This window comes from Amblyomma mixtum, chromosome 3 (genome assembly GCF_055824585.1).
Source record: "Amblyomma mixtum isolate Tamu chromosome 3, ASM5582458v1, whole genome shotgun sequence".
NCBI classification, from domain to species: domain Eukaryota; kingdom Metazoa; phylum Arthropoda; class Arachnida; order Ixodida; family Ixodidae; genus Amblyomma; species Amblyomma mixtum.
In genome coordinates this window covers 241,871,342-241,891,184 of record NC_143014.1, presented here as the reverse complement: position 1 = coordinate 241,891,184, position 19,843 = coordinate 241,871,342, and the positions used below count along the sequence as shown (strand labels likewise).

The window sequence follows — 19,843 nt, the reverse complement described above, 5'->3', positions numbered from 1 at the left end:
AATTTCACTAACGCGATTCTCGTTGGGGCTACAGTGCCAGTAATTCTGGCTCCCCGGCCGCTGCAGAGCGAAACCCGCGGCAACGAGCGATAAGCGCACGCAGCACCACTACCGACGAACCATCGTTCTGGCAACGCCGTACAGCGGCCCGGCTTCTGCAGCCGTCGCTCCCCGTAGCTGAGGTGCGAGGAATCGTCGAGGGTATGACGTCATTTCATGTAGGCAGTAGCGTTAGCGGAGAAGAAAAAAGGGCTGAAAACCCTTGAATTAAAACGTTGAGCAGGGTCTGGTATGAATACATAACGTCACCACGCCAAACACGCCGTGAGTGTTAGCAAGCGTGCGTTTGTTCATCTCCTGGCAGACCTTTAGGTTAGGAAGACGTCTAGTGCCTCCACCGGAGCCAACAATAAAGAGGCCGTCGCCTGGCCACAATTATAGGCCAAAAATTTTTCAAACCCCTTCCGGTTTTTTCGCACCAAGGTAGGCGACAGGTAAGGTAATAAATGTAAGACCTGTGGAGAGAGGGGGACCCGCGACCATATAATTTGGTAATGCCCCGGATCCCTGGGCGCTGGGGTCAACATTGAAAGTAGAGAAGCGTGGGGGCCCTGCTGCGGAGTGTGGCCCCTGCCGAAAAGCAACGAGCTGTCCGACTGGCTGCTGAAGCCGCGAAGATCCAACGTATCTTCGCCACTCTTAAGTCGCGGAGGTCCCGGCCATCGGCCCCTAGGCCAGCGTGCCAGGGCCAGGGAGGAGGGGGCATCCTACATCAGTCTCAATCATCATCATCACGCCGTGAGTGCATTACAGTCGTGTTAGCACATCAGCCAGGGTTGCCGTATGAAAATGTTGCAAATAAAGATATTAGGCACGCAGAATTATGATAATGAAATAAAGCGAGCTTGTGTTCCCAGCTTGCAAGCTTAAGGAATAATGAAAAGAGGCAGAGTCGCGCGTGGCCACGGAGCGCGTGCATCACCTGTAGGGTCTGCTCGCGGGCAGGTCAAATCTCGCGCCGCTCACCGCGGGTAGCCTCGGACCCCTTCTTCCCGAGTGCTGGGGCGGGGGGAGCGAGGCTAGGAGAAAGCCTTCTTAAGGCGCGACAGCGAAGGCTGGTTCTCTCTCTCTTGGACCAGCCCTGCCAGAGGACGACCTGACCCCGGTGCCCCACGACGACGACCGGCCCCCCTGATGTGAGATTAAACCTTTTCATACAAAGACCTGCCTCGAGTCACTGCCGGTGCGTCCCCGCGCAGAGGAATCGCCCACAAATAATGGCGCCCAGCGTGCGGCTTTAATTAACACTTTGTGGACGATTTCTCTGCCGATTTTGGGACGTGCAGCCAGACTCGTGGCAGGCCCTCTTTGTTCGGGGCCACGCCGGACCGCTAGGGTTAAGGAGCGGGTCAGGCGGCGGAATGTTCGCGGGGTAGCGACTTGTATAGTGTTGTAAATTTGTTAGGGGTTTTGTGTTATTTATGTAGTTTTCGGGCGTTTTCTGTTGAGTATTTCCGTGTGTTTGTAGATAGATTGTTGTGTATATGAATGTTCTTGTTGCCATGAGCAGTTAGCCGGTGCGGCCGGACAGTTAGCGCGAACTATGCCTCCCAAAAAGGATGTTTCAGCCACGGCTTTGGATGGCGGGGCAGCCGGTAGTGAGACGGCCGACGCGGCGGCCGTAATAGGGCAGGTGACTGAGATATTTGCCGCATTAGCCCGTCAGCTCGGTACGGTGGCTGGCGCGAGCCAGGCCGCAGCATCGGTAGCATCGGCGACAACATCGCGCCCGCGGATAAATATGGAGGTCACCTCCTTTTCCGGGTACACGGACGCGAAATCAGTCCACGAGTTTTTACAACAACTCGAGGACTACCAGACGGCTCTGGGCGCCCCAGATGACGTAATGCTAGGGCAGGTCCTGCCTGTAGCACTCGTCGAGAGCGCGGCGCGATGGAGGCGCTGCCAGCCGATTTTCCAGTCGGTGGCGGACTTCAAAGACCGTTTCCGCGCCGAGTTCTTGCCGCCTGATTATGAGCGCCGGATGCTGGAGGAGCTCGCGTTGCGCACCCAACACCCAGAGGAAAGCCTCCTCGAGTACGTACGCGCAATGCAAGAGCTGTACAAGAGGGCAGATCCGACGGCAACCGACCGAGATCAGGTTGCGCGTGTGATCAGGCAGTGCCATCCACGCTTCAAGCCGTATCTGCGGGGCCGCAGTTTTACAAACCTCGAGGCCCTAGCGCAGGAGGCCAAAACCGTGCAGGCGGATTTACTGGACGAACTGCGCTACCGGCCGCCCCCCAGGCCGGCCGAATCGCTAGAACCGGGATGCGCATGGGATGGAGGCCGAGAATGCGCGATGAGGGCTCGGCGCGCCGAGGTAATGGCCGTGGAAAGGCAGGCGGAACCCCCTGTTGTCCCTCGAGCGCTGGACCCGTACGCATTCGAGCAGCGGCGTCGTGCCGGCCTCACAGGCCGCGCGCCGAGCGAGCGTCAGGAAGGCGCGGAGAAAGGGGAGAGTCGTCCCGAACCGCTTCGTGGAACGAGGGGTCCTCCGTCCACGCGGCGGGTGAACGACCGCCTTTGCTGGAATTGCAACCAGCCCGGCCACATGGCACGCGAGTGCCAAGCTAGGCGTATGCAGGGAAACGCCAGACGCTGGCGGTGATGTCTGGTGGCACCGGCCTTTCACCGTCAGCGGGAGAATTTCATGGTTGTCAAGGCGCTAGTCAGGAAAAGAACTCCCGCGCCGGCGACGGGGAGGCCTTTGTCCCGCTCGCCTGTAGAGCTCAGGGAGTCGTTCCTCGCTCAAGCCCATTTATGCTAGTGCGGTTAGCGGGTCGATGCTACTCTGCACTCGTAGACACGGGCTCAACGCTGTCACTGGTCGGTGACGAGGTGTACGAGGCCTGCCGGATAGGTAACATCCGTGTCAGACCGGCCGAAACCCCGTTAAGCTTAGCAGCTGGGGCGGCAAAGGCAAAGGGAGCAGTGCGTCTTACGATGCGCTTTGACGGCAGAAAGCGGAGACATCGCTCCGTCTATCTGCCTGGCTTGTCGATACCAGTAATTCTGGGAAGGGATTTTCTCTCGAGCGAAGGCATTGTGCTCGACATGGGGGAGAATGGCTATCGTTACAGCCAGCTCGCCCCCCTCATTCCCTTCGAAAGCGCATCCTTGCCCGGCTGTCCTGCACAAAAGGTGGGTGTCCACACCTGTGCGACAGAAAGGCAGGGGAGCTCCCTCGAGATGCTGAGAGACGGTGGCCCGTTAGAAGCGATTATTGCGTCTTTCTCAGGACCCAGTAGTCAGCGCCGAAGGCTCGCGGAAACTTTACTCCCGTTTTCGGATTGCTTCACGGAGAAACCGGGCAGAACCGACCTGCTTCAGCACGAGATTCAGACGGGTGATACGCGCCCTTTCAGGTGTAACCCGAGGCCGTTAAGTGCGCATAAGAGGCAGCTTCTCGACTGTGCCCTTGACGAGATGATTGACACCGGTGCGGTGAGACCCTCACAAAGTCCCTGGGCGTCACCAGTGGTTCTAGCGCCGAAGAAAGATGGATCGGTCAGGCTGTGTGTTGATTATCGTAAGCTCAACTCACTGACGCCTACGGTTGCGTACCCTTTTCAGTCGATCGAGGCTGTGATGTACGCGTTAGGGAACGCGAGGTTCTTCACAGTCCTAGATGCAAGCAGAGGGTACCTGCAGATTGAGGTGGCCGAAGGTGACATTGAGAAAACCGCATTCACCTGCCACCGCGGGCTCTTCGAATTTACTCGACTCCCGTTTGGTTTGTCTAACGCCCCGAGCACGTTCATGCGACTGATGGACATCGTGCTGGGCGATGCAAGGCTCAACTACGCCATGGCGTACCTCGACGACGTTGTGATATTCTCACAGTCGTTCGAGGAGCACCTCATTCACCTGAATTCCGTTCTCGATAGAATGAGACGTGCCGGTCTAACCATTAATCCAAATAAAGTGCAGTTGGCATCGAAGAGAGTGAACCTCTTGGGCTTTGTCGTGGATGATGGCACACTGAGACCGAATGATGACAAACTGCAGGCAATTCTGAACTACCCCTGCCCCATGGATGTGAAAAGCTTGCAGAGGGTTTTGGGGATGGTTGCGTTCTACAGGCAATTCATCCCGCGCTGTTCGGAGCTTGCAAGGCCGCTGAACCTGCTGTTGCGTAAAGGCTCGAAGTGGGTCTGGGGCAAGGAACAGAGTGACGCATTTGTTGCCTTGGCTCGCGCGATAGCGAATACCGCTAGTCTGCGCCTCCCCGACCTGAACAAGCAGTTTGTCTTGCAGACAGACGCTAGTGACTACGGTGTTGGAGCTGTTTTGTTACAGGAACACGAGGGCAAACTGCGCCCTGTCGCGTTCGCTAGTCGCACGCTCACATCGGCGGAGCGGAATTACTCCGTGACCGAAAAGGAATGCCTGGCGATCATGTTCGCATTGTCGAAGTTCGACATGTACCTAGACGGAGCGGTCTTCACCGTGCAGACAGATCATCAGGCATTGTCTTGGTTAAAGAGGCTCAAGAACCCCGCAGGCAGACTCGCGAGATGGGCGCTGACGTTGCAGCGTTACGCGTACGCCATCGAGTACCGCCGGGGCAGCTTGAACAAGGTGGCCGATGCTTTATCGCGCGCACCGTGGAACGCTGGCGGAAGCGCTTCAGAGGCGCAGCCCAGTTTTGTAAAAAGCGGCGTCACCGCTGTTGGAGAGGAGGAGAGGGCGGACGGGAGTGTCGCGCCCGGTTTGGAGAAAGAGGAGACGGACAAAGGTCCCGCACGGTGCTGTGAGGGAAGGGAAACACAGCAGCTCGTGGCAGCGACCGCTCGCCTGCCTAGGAGCGAGGCAGAAAGAAATCTGTCTTGGGGAGTAGCGGTCAGTAGAGAAGAGCTGATCGAGGCCCAGAAAGCAGACGGTCTTTGCCAGCGGGTGCTGAAGGAGCTTGCGAGCAGCGCAGCTTGCACCGGGAACGCTGAGGGCAAGTACGACGCGTATCTGCTGGGCGATGATGGCTTGCTGCTCCGCTATATTCCCCAACTTGACGAGGAAGAGGCGATAGCATCCCCTTTCCGAGTCGTGGTCCCGAGAAGGTTGCGGAAACGGTTCCTGCAGTACTTCCATGACTCAGCGCTGGCAGGCCATGGCAGCGGCAGTAAGACTTACGACAAGTTATGCCGTGTCGCGACCTGGCCAGGCATGAGAAAGGATTTGCTGGGATACGCCCGTACCTGCCCGGTATGCCAGCTAGCCAAGCCTCGGGCGGGCAAGCCCGCTGGCATGATGAAGGCGGTAGTTAGCAACTACCCGTGGCAAGTGGTCGCGTGCGATATCATGGGACCCCTCCCTCGGTCCGCGCGCGGAAACCAATTCATCCTGGTAATAACGGACCACTATTCCAAGTGGGTTGAGGTTTTCCCCTTTAGGAAGCTTGTGTCGGAACGAATTTGGGAAAAACTGTTGGAGACTTTCACTCGTTTCGGTTTCCCTTCCGACCTGATTACAGACAATGCTTCTTATTTCACAAGCAAAGTCTTTGTAGACTCTTGTCGGGCGCTTCAAATCCGCCACAGGAGAACGAGTCCCTACCACGCTCAGAGCAACATAACCGAGCGGGTGAATCGAAATCTGAAGAGCATGCTGGTCGCGACAACCGAGCAGCACAGAGATTGGGACGCGCGGCTGTCCGAACTGGCGTTCGCTACAAGGACAACCGTGAACAGGTCAGTGGGTATTACACCCGCTTACTTGAATTTTGGGAGAGAGATCGCTTTCCCGCTAGAGAATGCCCTACTCGACGCGGCGGGGCCTGCGCCCCCTCCGCTTTCGCAGTACGCGGAGAGGCTCCGGGAGCGCCTGGAGGCAGCGCAGCGAGCAGCCCGCGAAAACCTCGATGTCGCGCGCATGGAGCAGGCGGATCAGTACAACAAAGGTCGCCGTCACGTCGTTTTCAACACGGGCGACTTAGTACTCAAGAGAACGCACCCACTTAGTAACGCAGCGCGCGGTTTCGCCGCGTCGCTAGCGCACAAGTGGGCTGGGCCGTACGAAGTTACGGCCGCTCACCTACCAGCTGCGGTTGTTGACAAACGGCGAAACCGCCGGTCCGGTGCATGTCGCTGATTTGAAGGCTTTCCACCTTCGCAAGGACGATGGCTGCGAAGCGGTGGAAAATCAGCGCGACGCGGCGATCTCACCCCTGGGAGGACGAGCAGGTAGCGGTGCGGTTCGCAACCGACGCTACAACCTGAGGACCAGGTAGCACCCGTGTCTCTCGATCAATTATCACTCGCAATGCTCTCGCCCTCTCAATATGCCTTCTAGGAAGCTCCAGCGGACCGACACCCGGGGCTCGGACTCCGGAAGGGATGGCAGACCACCGTCGAACGGTGGCCGCCATCAAGGCGCGCCACCCGGCCGGCGGCAGTGTCCACGCGAGTGGCGCCGGTTCCACGGCCGCGGTGGCCCCCACCGCCAGTCTAACCGCGCGCCTGACCACTGGAGAGAACCTCCCAGTGGTGCAGGACAACGCAAGAGGGCCAGTGACGACCAGGCGCAGGGCCCCCCTCAGCACCCAGCCGGCGCTTCGGCCGCCGAGCAGCCGCAACCCAAGCGGCCCAGGGTCCTGCGGCACGTGGCCACCTGGACCACGGTCGCCAATGGAGCGGCCATCTCTTACTGCGCGCGGTCCAGGTGGCGGGACCAGGCGCAGCCCCTTCGCGGCGGTGACCTCCAGGAAGTGCCGCTGCCTTTCCGCAGCCTTACCCTGGAGGAGAGGGACCAGGAGCCCCCGGCCGTGTTTAATGACGAGGAGCGAGCCGGCCTGTGTTCCCTCTGCGGCACACTTGTTGTGCACCGCCCCCGCCACGAGGCCGGTGCGCTGCATAGAGCGCGCAGGGAGGCGGCGGAAAAGCGCTTGGCGGCTGCAGCACCTTCCCCCGCTGCGCCACTGCAGAGGGGCAGCCCGGAGGAGGCGGCCCTCCGCATCCTCCAGTCCAGCCGCCCAGACCTGCTGTCCCCGGCGGCCGAGGAGCTTTGGAGGGCGCTGCCGGCAGGGCCCCCAGTGGAGCCAGGCGCCTCGCTCCCCCAGGCGGCTCGTGAGGAGCCCATCCAGCTAGCGGTGAGCGGCCCCCCGGTGAGCACCCCTCCCCCCTGCGACGACTCTATGGACCCGGACCCGGAGGTCATCGAACGCATACTGGCGGACCCCGGGACGGACGTTTGAGGGGGGGGGGGGAGATGTAGGGTCTGCTCGCGGGCAGGTCAAATCTCGCGCCGCTCACCGCGGGTAGCCTCGGACCCCTTCTTCCCGAGTGCTGGGGCGGGGGGAGCGAGGCTAGGAGAAAGCCTTCTTAAGGCGCGACAGCGAAGGCTGGTTCTCTCTCTCTTGGACCAGCCCTGCCAGAGGACCACCTGACCCCGCTGCCCCACGACGACGACCGGCCCCCCTGATGTGAGATTAAACCTTTTCATACAAAGACCTGCCTTGAGTCACTGCCTGTGCGTCCCCGCGCAGAGGAATCGCCCACACACCTGAGTTGACAGCGTGTCCCCGTTTCTTGACCCGATCGCTGCGGCCGTCTTTCTGCAACCGCCATGAAAGAGCCAATACTCTGTTTTGGTGAGGAGCATTTCCCTTCTTTGTGGTCCTGCAGCGGTGACTGCGACGACATAGCCGTACAAGGTGAGCACCGTTTCTCAATTCTCCGCTGTCCGGAGCGTTAGTGCTGGCTTTTCAGCATTCCCCACAGGCAAACTTTCGAAGTCTTGCTTTCTCGCACCGCGAGTTCGAACGCCACCCTCACCATCTCACTGTGATGCAGTGCTTTGTTTCACTACGCATGACAGTCGATCGGCTTGAGCCTTTAGCACAGAGCGCATTGCGCCTGAGCTGCCTGAAGCTGAGTGTTTTCAGAGACGGGAAGGAAAAGAACCGGGGGCGCTGCAGACCGCTTTGAAAAGGCACTTCGCGTTCGGCTGGTCGATACTGAGTGCTCTTTTTACATTGGACTGCTTCCTTCGCAGCGTCGCCCCCCAGCATGCAGTGAGGCAGACTGGATAATTTCATAGTCTATCTCGTCGTCTAGAGTATATCTAACCTTGAAGTGCAGCGCAGGAAAAGCGTAACGTATTATATAACTGCTCATAAAAGTTGGTACCCGCAATGAAGTCTTGAATAGGCGCCGACATTAACCATTTTTGTTTTTGGCCCCTTTTTTGCGACCTCAAGCGCGATCGGCGGCTTCCTTCCCCGCTTTTTGTGTGTGGCGACTCGCGTGACCAGCGCTCGCCACGTGCCGAAGAAGACCGGGTGGCGCCAGCACGTACAGAACGCTGGGAGCTTCGGCTCGGGCGGACGCCGCCGCCGCCGCTTCGCCGATTGATCCGTCGACGCTACTTATGGTGTCGGTTGTGCAGTAGAACCATAAGTGGTCCAAATCTTTCTCCTGCACTTCGTATACTTCATTCCTCCCTTTATTCTTCTTCCACTCCGTTCTTCATGTAATTCTCCACAACGCGTGAGCTGTACACTGAAGAGTACATAAGATGCCGCGCCTCTCCTTTCATCAAAACCAAACTTTCTCTTAGCGGTCGTCGCAAGAATTCGCGGCGCAGAACGAACGGATAAAATATACCCGGCCGCAGTAGCCGCGTTTCGAACGAGGCGATATGCGAAGGGCGCCCGTGTGATCCGCGATATCAGCGCATGTTATTGAACCACAGGAGGTCTAAATTAATCCGCAGCCCTCCACTATACGGGGTCCCATATTGCCCCTTTGTCGCTTCGGAATTTGAGACCCACAATTTGCGATTAAGCATGAAGACAACGATGCGCAATGCTCAGCGGAAAATGCTGCGGTGATAGAGTGCCATAATGCGGCGGTAAAGGCCGATTCACACCACGGTCCATTCGCCCGCGGCCCGCGCACTACGTGTTCATGCGTCACCACATTGAGAGGCGCGCTGGATGGATGGATGGCGGCCGACAGCGCGCCTTTCAAAGTGCTGATCTTTTGCACTGCCGGCGCTTCACATCGCAGTTTTTTTTTTCTGGTCCCTTCCATTCGGACGGAAAAGTCAGGAGTGTTTCGCACGAGTTCGTGTTCATTTTATTTCAGGTTCGGTCTGATATTCTTCTGGTTCGGCTTCGTGTTCTCCTTCAGTGCGTGACGATGTTCCCTGGAGTTTCTTCGAATGTGAGCTAAAAATTGGCAGTAGTTTAGCTCTGGTTAAACCTGTGGATTGCGTATGCAACAAGGAGGGAGATAGAAGAGAGAGAGAAGCGATGGAGAGCGCGCGGCGGCGGCCCCGGCATGCTGGTTGTCACCCACACTTCGAGCACTTTTACGTGGGAAGTTCCCAGACACCCTTAGAGCGTGTGGGGGTAGCGGTCTCGGACTCAAAGGAGATGCCCTCGACTCAGCGTGGCAAGCTCAGCGGAGACCAGCTACCAAGTGACAAGAGGTTTTTGGGCGTTCGGTGCCCAGCTTTCGCCGGTCGCAAGCCAGAGAATGGGTCGGAGCCAAAGGTTCACAAACAAAACAGTTTATACAGCAAAGAGACGATACAGAGGATTTCACAATCACTAGTACAAACACATACAAAGTGATTATCAAACAATGCAACTCGTGCAGAGTTAAACTCGAGAGAGAGACTAAAATACAAAGGCAACATTGCACCTAAAGTGCACTAACACACGAGAGAGAGGTAAACAAACAAAACACAATTTGTTCACCGGGCACTGCGGCAGTCCGACGACCAGAGTTCCGCGACGATGCCGTCCCGCAGACTGGCGAACGTTGCCTCGTTGGTCCGATGCTGGCCGAGTGGTGTTTTCCTGGGAGTCGAACGGGCGCGCTTCGATGAAGCTTAAACGGCGGTCCTGACTGACTTCACAGCGGTCAACGTAGTACTTCTTTTATAGGATCGCTCTCCCGTCTGTTTGTTGTACGCGCCAAAGTAGGTGCGCACATACACGCAGTATCTCCCGTATAGTTTCCCTTCCTTTCTCTCGCCCGCCGCGCATCCCCATTGGTCAGAGTACGGGGGTCGCATCTCGAAGTTTCGAGCGTGTTCTGGCGTGGCGCCGTCGCCGACGTGCGAGTGCAGAGGAGGGGGACGTGTCTTAGTGCACGCAAGGCTGCGCCCTTTTGCCCCCGTCATTACCCGTCAGCGGTAGAAGCGACTCGGATGTTCCAGATAAATTTTCGGCATGGATGACTCATTCCCCCGGCGCACGCCCTGTCGGTGAGCGGTGGTGGAGGGGAGAGGGAGCCACGCGCACAGCGGGGGTTTTCCTTCTCCCCCGTTTGGCTCGCGCCGGCGAGACGCCGTGCGCGCGGCGGTTTTTCTTTGTTTCAAAAATGCGCCGAATTTTGTGACACTAGCTATGCGCCGCTGCTGCGCATGCGCAACTAGCGAGCGCGGTGGCGACACGCCAGCTGTGCGCCCTGCTCGCGCATGTGCAGTATGGCCTTGCGTCACCTCCGCGAAATGGCTGGGCAACTGGGTCAGTGGACATCTCAATCGCACTGTGGGTGTGTGGTACCGTTCACCTGCAAATTGAGGCAGTTATGCGCCTTTTCATTTTTCAGAACCAATGGAGGGTTTTGAATAATTGATTTTGAGGAAAGGGAAGCTGCATATGGGGCTCAATGTGTCAATGGACACCTCAATCGCGCTTTGAGGTCGGTGGCGGTGGTGTCGACCTGTAAAATACCGTGCTTTCCCACAAAATTCTGTCCAGCGATTCTAAACCACCAGCCATTTTTTTTCTTAACGGTAATTAATGTTCCGGGTAATTAATTTTTTTCTGTGGCCTAGGGTACCCGTTGGTGTGCAAACCCCAGGACAACGATCCAGATCAGGGATTTGCTTTCAGGGGCTCATGGAAGGCGACAGCGCTTAATAAAATTTAAAGAACGCTGGTTTTCCTGAGGTTTTCCTCGCGCAACCGAATCGCGCTGGTGGATCGCGTTACGCTAAAACTTTATATTTGGAACCTCATCTGCATGATGGCACTGGGATTTTTCCGAGGCGCAGCGAAACCGAAAAGATGCGCCTGCGGAGGTTATTCTTATCCACGCTGAGTGCGCCCGACATGGTCTGGTCATGCAGGCGCGTAAACTCAGTATGCCATCGGCCGAGCGGGAAACACGGCCGCCTGGATCGGACACGGGGCACCCCGCGGCACGTTTTATTTCTACGGCCGCGGCGGAAACTCTGGAATGGAATTAAAATCGGGCCGGTGCCGATGCGGGAATAGCGTGTATTGCATGAAGAAAAAAAAAATACATGCACCTGCATTTGGACTCAATGCCCACCTGTCGCTGCTCAGACCGTGCGGCCAGTCGCATAGCCAGCCAGCGGTGTGCCTCGATCGGTCCGTCTCCGTTTTTAGCGCCATTCGTCCCGTACAGTCCGCATTCATACTGATCACACAGCACTCTATGCGTCCTTTTCAAAGCACCACACAGTGCACTTCATTCTTTTTTTTTTGTATACCCAGCACAGCGTTCACACTCTGGCTTCTTTCCTGTGGCCTCTTGACTTCGACGTTATTCCTATAGCTTATACCAAAGCTCTGTTTTTTGTTGTGACTAACTCGTTATCCCGAAACGCTATCCTACCAGTCAAGGTTGAACCTTTGTTTGCCTTGAACGGTGCTTTAAATTAAAGAAAGCTCATTAGCTCTGCCAGCAGATGAGCTCAATTGTTAGAGTGCATTCATGTGGGTCTGTTCAAATTTCCAGGTCGTTTTTGTTCGTATGCGAAAGGCGTCGTGAGCATGAGCCGCCGTCCCCGTCGATGGGACATGCCCGGAAAAGAAGCCACACCATGGAGCGTCTTCTCCATCAGCAGTCACCGAGTCACCGGCAGTAAGACGTATATGTGCCCGCTGACATCAAATCTAGCAGTAGAGAGCTATATACAGCGCCGGCTGGGAGACCGGAGGCGCAGGCACGCACCCGTTCCCTACGTGGCGCTGGCGTCGCAACGGGACCGGGAACAAGCACTGCCGTGTGCCAAGGTGGCCCCGTGCGTGCCATCCGGCTTGCTGCGCCGGCCACCGATCCGGATTTCGTGAGTGCTGTGGACATTCCTTGAGATTTTCCTGCCCCATATTAGTTAACTGTGACAGCAAATGAGAACAGGCAGGAGCTTCTACGGTGCGTCCCGCCGGTGTCTTGTACGAAGTTTTGGGTCTAGCTACAGAAAAGAACTCACAGGTGAGGGACCAAAAAACAAAAATTTGCGTCGCTGGCGCCAAAAATAATCCCTTAAATTTGTTTTCTAACCCAAATTTAGAAAACGTAGGCATTGCACATTTCGCAGGAAGCAATACCTGCGGCTAGAATACTAACAATGGACTTCGTGGAACGAGGCGGGATCCATTGATGTAAAAAACTCTTCGTACAATGTCTCAAAACATGGCCCGTTGCATTAATGATTCGAGTATTGAATTGATGGGAGTATTGATGGGAGTTTTGAATTTTAAAGCTCCAGGTATAAAACATGAGGAATAAATCCCACTAGATAGTTCAGCTGGTCCAGTTCGTTCAGGTGGATAATGAAGAAACAGCGCAGAGCAAAAGGGGCATGACACGGGCGCTGACTATCAACTCCTGGTTTTATTGTAGTAATGCGGTATATACCTCAACATGAGAAACAAAACACAAGGAAAGAAACCGCGGATGGAACCAATAAAACCAATATCAGCAGTAACCAAGCATATTCATGTTAAACCTCTCGAGATGACGCATATGTTTACTATATTGCAGTCTCACGATAACACACCCAGAAATTCTGGCCAGGCGCAATTTTTTCGACAGCTTGTTTTTCATTAATCCAATTTTTTTCGCATATCGTAAGATTGCATAACAGCAATAAATGCATACGCAAATCCCTCTTCCGTACGCTTGGGGGTTTTGCTATTTATTCTCAGAAATGAACCCCACTGTTTTTCTATCACACTATTGTCTACTCCGTGCCAGTGCAGGCCAAATTTTAAAAGCAACATTACGCTTGGTTTGGTTTCGTTCATGGGGATTAACGTCCCAAAGCGACTCAGGCTATAAGAGACGCCGTAGTGAAGGGCTCCGGAAATTTCGACCACCTCGTGTTCTTTAACGTACACTGACATCGCACAGTACACGGTCCTCTAGAATTTCGCCTCCATCGAAATTCGACCGCCGCGGCCGGGATCGAACCCGCGTCTTCCGGGTCAGCAGCCGAGCACCATACTGAGCCACCGCGGCGGCCAACATTATGCTACGAATCGGAAGGTTTGACCGTTACCATCAATACGTTCATAATAGTATCTTACAATATTCCACACTTGCGTCGCAATTAAAAGTGATGTCTAAGAAAACTGCACTTGAAACCAGCGGTTGGTATGATAGTGCCGTGCGATTACCATCACTCGCCGAATCTCTGCGCATTTTGTATGCAAAACATGGGTGAATGCGCATTCCGTGGGTGCATTTCCGTCGTTAGAATGTCGTGGGCAGCGTAACAATTTTGGAAACGGCAATGGTGTCCCCGGAAAATCGAGAAATTCAGGGGTGCGAGCAGAAGTGGCAGTGAAAAGGCCAGCGCTATTCAGGATCGCTTCGTACAACTTAGGAATGGGCTCCAGACAGACGACGCTTATACAGTCGAACGTCTCAATAACGAAGCGCTCACGACCCCCAAAGTCCTTTGTTATACAGGTCACTTCGTCGTAAAGGTCGGGCACCGTATTGTACGCAACACATCAAGCTAAGCATGTTCCGCGAAATGAAACCTCGGTTTAAAGTGAATTGGAGCGATCCTTAATGGGAAAGAAGTCGCTAAATTTCTTTTGGACACTTTGTGTGATGGAATCTGCAACTGCAGACGATCTTATGACATCGAGGTTCACGCCGTACGCCTCGGCGAATCCTGGGGCGACGCAATGTACAGCTCCAGTGCCTGGAATGCCGGTATTGCCTCCATTGTCAATTTTTCTTTCGCCTGCGGGCTCTTCAGCACTGCTGTATTCGTCAGCCTTCGCCTCCTTCCCGTCTTTGATGGCTTCGATGATGTCATCAGTCGTCATTTCCGAGCATATCATCATGTCGTCGCCAACCGCGACATAATCGTCAGCGGTCACACCTGTTTCTGTGTTGCAAGAAGCGGCGTAGGGGTTGATTGATCCCTGGAGCTGTACAGCAGGTCTGGGACAGTCGCTGTCATCAGCACGCTTGTCAAGCGATTTGCTAGCACTGTCCTGAGCTCTAAAAAATCAAACCTTCCGCCAGCAATTACGCACGAGCTCTGGTGACACGGTCCTCCAAGGGCTCGTAATCATTTCAATGGCTTCGAGAACATTTAGCTTAGGTAACAGCTCAACCTTGTGCTCGAAGTTTAGCAGTATTATCTGCAGCATCCTTGTGCAGTACATAGGGTGCCGAAACAGATCATATTATGCCTTGATCAAACGGCTGCAACAGGGAGGTGCAGCTCGGTGGCAAATAAACAATTCCATTCACGTCTTCTAACACCGGGGTCTTGTTATGTGCGGCATAGTTGTCGATAACGAGGGCAGTCTTTCGGTTCCCCAGTCACATCTTTTCCTCCTCCTACAAAAGCCAGGCTTGAAACAACTCAGTCATCATCTAGCCTTCTTTGTTATCCACATAGTCATCCAGAAGGCTACGCAGCGCCTTTGATGCAGCGTGGTTTCACAGAGCTCCCGACCACCCGTGGCATCAGCTCCTCCGTATACCTGCAGCGTTACAACAAAGCAGCACGGTCAATCATTGCCCTGACTTCTTGCCGCCTTCGTAATGGTTTGCCTTCGCGCAGCGTTTTCTCAGGAAGCAGCTAAAAAAAAGGTGGTTTACATGAAATTAAAATGTGGTTCACTGTGAGTTCAGCACCACATTTCACAGAGAGGTTTGTCTTGCTTGGCTAGCAGAAAGTTGTGCGTGAGGTGGGTGTGTCCAATGCGGAGCCAACATAAAATAACTTCGGTAAAACGTTCTTGATGCCTACATGATTGCCATTCTCCTAAAATGGGCTTCACAGAATGTAATTTGTTGTTTACGTGCTCTTCCCATGCAGCCTGCCACTGATTTCTAAGTTTACTGTAGATAAAATTCAATCAATCACTGTGCGCTCGCTATGTTCACTTGTTTTATTTGGCCATTCCGGGCTTGTGCAGTGCATACATCTGCTTTTTCATTACCCACAATTCCAACATGGCTAGGAACCCAGCAGAATTTAATGTTATGTTTTTGTTTGGTGATTTTAACTATGTTATGTATGATGTTTCCTATTATGGGTTCAGCAGCATTTCTGGAGTGCAGTGCTTTGAGCATAATCGGGGAATTGGTGTAAATGATGCTTTTTTGATGTTCTCTCTTACTATTTTTTCTACAGCTACGAAGATGGCACAACACTCAGCAGTAAAAACCGATGCACATTCTGGTAGTCGCATTATCTGTTTATTTTTTTCTTGGATTACTGCACTTCCAACATGACTTGCTGTTTTTGAGCCATCGGTATAAAATTCAATGTAGTTGTCATACTTTTACTTAAGAAAAACCAGCCAAAAAGACGGGGACAAAGGAAAGACAAGGCACACACAACGATTGGATTCCTGTAATATTCCTGTGATAAGTACTCATTTGGCATTTGCTTTTCTTGCAGTGTAAAGAATTCCTGTAATATGTACTCATTTGGCATTTGCTTTTTGTCTAAATGTGGCATTGTGAAGTCACATAGTGAAGGCAGGCTGTACCATGGTGGCAAATATTCATTCCTTTGTGCAATATTCGGTAGGGCATCTTCTAGTACTGCTAACTCTTTGCATTTATCTTCAAAGTGCAGTAGTAGTGGCCTGATAGAATGTGGTTTGTTGATAAATAACCTTTTAGATGGGCACTTAGTGACAATTGGATGGCAGAGATGTTTCGGAAGAGAACAAATTTTTAAGACGTCTGTGCATGTAAGTGCGATTCTTCGGTCCTTAAGAGCAGGCTCATTAGATTCAACGTAAAGGCTGGCTACTGGTGATGTTCTGTATGCTCCAGATGATAGGCGCAGACCAAGATTATGAATGGGGTCTAATCTTTTTAAGTAGGATGCTCTTGCCGAACCATATACTATGCACCCGTAGTCCAGCTTGGAGCGCACCAGAGAGCGATATATTTGTAAAAGGCTTGCTCTATCGGACCCCCACCGTTTCCGTGAGAGCACTTTTAAGATATTGAGGGCTTGAGAAGCTTTCTTTTTAAGGTTGTTAATGTGTGATAGAAATGTGAATTTCTTGTCAAAGTTTCAGCTAAAAATTTGTGTTCTGGTTTAATTGGTAGCGCAGTGTGATTCAGGTATAGTATGTGTGTGCAGTTTATGACCAAGTAGAATGAGCCCATGCTTGTCTATGGTTTGGTTTTATGCGGTTTATCGTACGTCACAAAGTGACTCAGGCTATGAGGGACGCCGTAGTGGCGGGCTGTGGATAATTTCGACCACCCGATGTTCTTTAACGTGCACCGACATCGCACAGTACAAAAGGCCTTAGCATTACGCCTTCATTGAAATGAGGCGAACAAGACTGGGATCAGGCCCGCATCTTTCAGGTCAGCAGCTGAGCACCACAACTACTAAGCCACCATGGCGGCTTGCCCATGCTTTTCATTCAGTGTTTCAGTATATACACTGCATTCATCACCTTTTGGGTCACCTTGTCAAGCCACTGACAGCAGTAGCTTTTTGTGGCTGCTCCCTCTTTGCACGAAAAGAAAATTCAATTAGAATTTGAAGAAATTATGCATTAAAATATTTTGTTCCATCACCTTACTTATTCACTCTCAAGGCTCAAGGGCATTATTTAGAAAAATGGGTGAACAGAACAAATTATTAACAGAACAAATCAGCTGCAGCTTTCTTGAAGGCGATGTTATTGGCGATCGCAGTGACAAAGGCAAAAGAGTGGTTCCAGTCGCTACTGGTGTGTGGAAAAAATGAACATATGACATGCGAGAAAACAGACTTTAAACATGTGGTCATTACGTGATGAAATATAGGGCTCATTGTAGTGCTCGTGAAAAGCTGAACATCAGTGCACCGGAGTAAAGAAATAGAAGTTGTAAAAAAGAAAACAAGACTGTCTGTAGTGTTGAAACTGAATGGTAAAAAGAAAGAAAAATTTATAGTAAAGCAAAATAAATATCAATATTGTCGTGACAAATTTGGCGTCAAAAAAAGGGCATTTGAAATGTTAAAAACATCTTGCCATCCTAATATCACTCCCAAATTTTAACAAGAATTGCAGACAGTTTTAGAATGAGTGGTAAAATAACTATTTTGATTCAAATTTAATACCCGCCTTTGCTGCTCTGCCCATGCCAAAATTGTTAAAAATTTTTCTCGAAACATGTAATACTTAGAAGCACAATTTGAAACACTTTTTGTATAACGTGTCCATACCTCTGGATTGTAAAGTTGAGATTTCGGGGCATGGTCAAAGGTGTTTACCACTCATATTAGTAAGACAGCAAGAGCTGAATTACAGCTGTCCAACATTAAAATGATCATGAAACTGCAAGATCAAATAGCCCCAGTTGAAGGACTCATTGTGCTTCTGCAAGTTCCAGTGGTTCTTGCTAAGCTGGTCCCAACAATACATGACCCCAGCTCTTTGAACAGCACTTCAACAAACCTTGTTAGCAGAAGCACGAAGTTGGCAGTGCACAAAGTGCCATGAAATTGCGGCCGACCATGCTCACGTCGAGGACCTCATTTCAACAGCAACTAACACACAAATATCTACACAGTAGCAAGATTTATTACAACGAAAAAAAGGTTTTCCTTGCTGCTAACCAATACGAAGTCACCGATATTGACTCTCTTTGTGACACTTACGGCCAAGTGAAATGTGCCTTGTAAATTACTTCTGCTTATATGCATTGCTTACAAGGTGAGTTATGATTGAGAAAGTTGGCTTAGAATTGAGGAAAGCATATCAGTTTGAGTAGTTTAAGAACACAGACAAGGAATGAAAACATGGGAAATGAGCTGCAACCAATCAATTTATTTCATGGCTGAAGCACTGTACACAGGAAGAAATGAATCATTATTAGTATGGCTTCAATGCAAAGCAATACTGCAATTAAATAAGAAATTCAAGACAAGCCAGTTATGAAAGTTGTTCAAGTGCCATCATGTCTATGCTATTATAACCGGTACCTTAATCTCTTAAAAGACGTTCATTCTCATAGGTAAATGAATGTGCCTTAAAAGGGGGGTATACTCCATTGCCATGCCATCTAGCATGACCTACTGGCAGATTTCCCACAGAACACCACTGCAGTACACCAATTATCTGGAATGTCTTTTCTGCCACCCATGCTTTCTAACACAAAATGTGTGTGGATTCAGGCAAGACAGCTTGAGAGAAGTGGTACAAAACAATTAAGGATTCCGAACCAGCTGGCCACCTTTTTGACGTTAATTGTGGAATATATTGTGGGCTTAGGGCACAACTGCTGTTAGCTTCAGTGCATAGGGCACACTTTGTCGTGAAGTTTCCATTTTGCCTTAATAGTAGAATGAAACTTTGGTCACTGACCATGTCGAACACGTTGATTGACATTTCAGAACCCTAACAGGTTGCTCATTCAAAATGAAGGACCAGTCATGAAAAAGCAGCATGGTGAAGGTTTCCCTTTGTTCTGATGACTGTCTTCAGCATCATCTATATTATAGAGGATTCCAGGTGCAGCCACACTTACAAATTTATTTCAATGGCAAAGATTTCCACATTCTCCCAAGCAATTTCACGCCCTGATTGTGCATGTTCTGCCACAGCAGCTGTTCGATTCCAGCCGACATCACTGCGATGCTCTTTCAGCCGCCTGGGTATGTTTCTAGCTGTCTCCCCTGATGTAGACCGAATTAATCGTCGCAAGGTAAACGATTCCAGGGAACTTCGAGCGAGGCAGAGCATCTTCAACATTTGCAAAATCCCCGCGCAATTCACTAGTTAGCACGTGGGCAATATTCACCTGGTGCGTTTTGAAAACTCCTGCCCTTCGTCTAGAATGTACACGGTCGTCCACTCTTAGTACGAACACGCTAGTGCATGGCCTCACTCTGGAGAGCCACTGCGCAGGACACGGCCGCGCATCGAAGCGAAGTGGTAGATGACGTGAAGCACCACGTCCAGGTCCAACTTCTCCTGCGCCACTTGGCTGCGATGAGCGGCCGTGCCGGACGCAGTGGCCCTCCAGAGTGGGGCTCAACCACTGCTCGCTTCAAATGACGAATGCCTCGGGGACTGCAAAACCACCGTGCCTGGATCGTATTTATGACCCTAGCCCCACGTTGCAATGAATTCACATTATAAACTTGCATATCCTCTGCGCAAATCAGGTTGAATGCTCGAAACGAATGGGCGCACATATTCATGTCGATTAATTATAACAAGATTTTCCGGAGAAAGCTGGAGCGTCTTCGAAGGCACTGCACAAGCGCGAGCACCCAAACAACGCAAGCACACAAGAGTCCTTTCACAACGAATGAAGCGATCAAAATGCGTCACGCAAAAGCCAAGGTCACATATACACGGTGAGAATGATGCAGAATGCCTGCATGACCACTGGAAACTTTACCACACCGCCTAAAATCGAAGCGCGACACCGAAATCACACGCCCAGGCGTTGACAGAGGCCCATCAAACAAGCCAACGATGCAAAAACGGCGGCCCAAATGCGTCCGACAACAATAAACGAAGCCAAGGCAATCCATGGGTGAAAATAACGCTTTGGGCTGGCTTTTCGTTATTTCC

The 19,843-nt window shown here is 52.2% G+C and overlaps 1 protein-coding gene across 3 annotated transcripts in view; it reads left to right on the top strand.

The window, feature by feature from the left end:
• The window catches only part of LOC149354180 (uncharacterized), a 320,413-nt gene that overhangs the window by 24,696 nt on the left and 275,874 nt on the right, over window positions 1-19,843 (top strand). The window lies entirely within an intron of this gene.